Here is a 1964-nt window from a genome sequence, read left to right on the forward strand (position 1 = left end):
TATGCAACTTATATTAAAAAGAGAGAACAGTCTTAGCCAATAGGGTAACAGTAAGTCGTGTTAAGTAAGCAAACGGCAAAACTAAGCTAACTCTAACACGCTGTCTACTGGGTAAAGGTGGGCCGTCTACTCCGACTGTCTGTGGGGATGGCTGTTTGCTCAGCAGTCTTCACTAGCCATGCCCAACTTTACACCAGCTCAGTGAGCGCTAGTCTGCTCGCTGATGGTAGAGTGATTGGAAAACAGCTCCTTACATAACTACTTCTCTGAAACCACCCAAAGCTAATTTATTCAATACCTCTATTTTTCTCTTTAAATTTCATTTTTTGCTTTGAGATTCTAATGTAATTACATTCCTTCATTCCCTTTCTTTCCTCTAGATCCTTCCATATACGCTTCCCTATTCTCTTTAACTTCATGGCCTCTTTTTTCATTCATTGTTATTACTCATTCACTGCTTTCATTCATGTGTATATGCATATATATTCCTAAATATCACCTGCTCAATCTGAATAATATTATACCTAGGCATGTTTTCAGGGGAGAGCATTTGGTGTTGGATAACCAAGTCATGTCTCTTCCCTGGGAGAGACTATTTGTTTCTCTCTCAGCAGTCCTCAGTTGCCTATAGTGTAGACTTGAGACCTTCCACCATTCGTTTTGGCATGTCTATTGTGTTGCCTTTGTTAAGCTCATTTTTAGGCAGTCATTTTGTTGAGAATTTATGTGTGTAGCTTCTGATATTATGAGCAGATACAGTCTCATCCACTTTTACACATTGAGAAAAAGTCTCCAGCGTTACAAGGGTCTGTGATGTTAGCAGCATGTCCTCCCATGGCCGCGTCAAGCCATCCTAAATACTGCCTAAAACATTTCACCCATGACTAGGTAGGAAAATCATAGCAATGACTTGGATACCAAACAGCATCATTAAAATACAGTAATTCCATAACACTGTCCACTGAAACAAATGCATTTCCTGACACTCCAAATGAAAACCTGCCACACTGGCAGAGGTTGCTGCAAGTGGACACAACTGTCAACCCTCACCTAGGAAAGATATGAGGCTCATTTTAACTTTAATCATACAATAGGGTTAGATCAGAAAAGCTCTTTAAGTTCAATTAAAGCTGACAGCGCACCCTGCGTGTATGTGTTTGTAGTGAAAAAGGAAGAGTTCAGAGAGCGAAATGGAAGAAGGTCATATTCAACAGCATTCTATAGTTATCATTGCTTAATAATACTAGAAATACAATGAACATTTTTTTCTTTTAAAACATGGTCTAGTTGGTGAATGAAATAAAATAATTATTAGAGTGTGTTACCTAAATAATATACTCAGAGTAAATTCATCAATACAAAAATATGCTATCAGAAATTATAAGAGCTGTAGGTAGACTAATAAGAAAGAGGAAATTAATATTTCATAAGTAAAATGGCTGGGAAATGGGCAAAGCTGACAGCCGAGAAAGCCCTCCATACGCTCACATATATTGCTGGGATGGTAGGATGTGAAACATGCCCTACCCGATCACGTGCTGGGTTGTCTGGCTTCCAGCTGATAATGCTAGTTTTGAGATTTAATAAAACTGTTAGGAAGTGGAAATTAGAGGATTGGGGTCAGGCAGGGGAGCTCCCTGCTTCTAATCTGCCGAGATATGAGCAAACCACTGGGCGTGTCCACTGCCACAGACCTCCGCCTCATGGTGAACGGCGCCCTGTAAACACCAAGGCCTAATCAAGACTTCCTCCTTTAAGTTGCTTTTCTCAGATATTGAGTCACAGCGGTAAGAGAGGTCCCTAACACAGAGGGCTGGCAAGGGCCATCTCGAAGCGAGCTGTATATTTGCTTGTTTCACAGGTTCGCACACCACCCCTATGAACACCAGAATGGGAAATAATGTTCATGACTAAACCAAAATTGGTTGTAACTCTCAACAAATGACTTCTTTCTATTCTCTTCT

The sequence above is a fragment of the Meriones unguiculatus genome, chromosome 2, assembly GCF_030254825.1.
Source record: "Meriones unguiculatus strain TT.TT164.6M chromosome 2, Bangor_MerUng_6.1, whole genome shotgun sequence".
In the NCBI taxonomy this organism is placed as follows: domain Eukaryota; kingdom Metazoa; phylum Chordata; class Mammalia; order Rodentia; family Muridae; genus Meriones; species Meriones unguiculatus.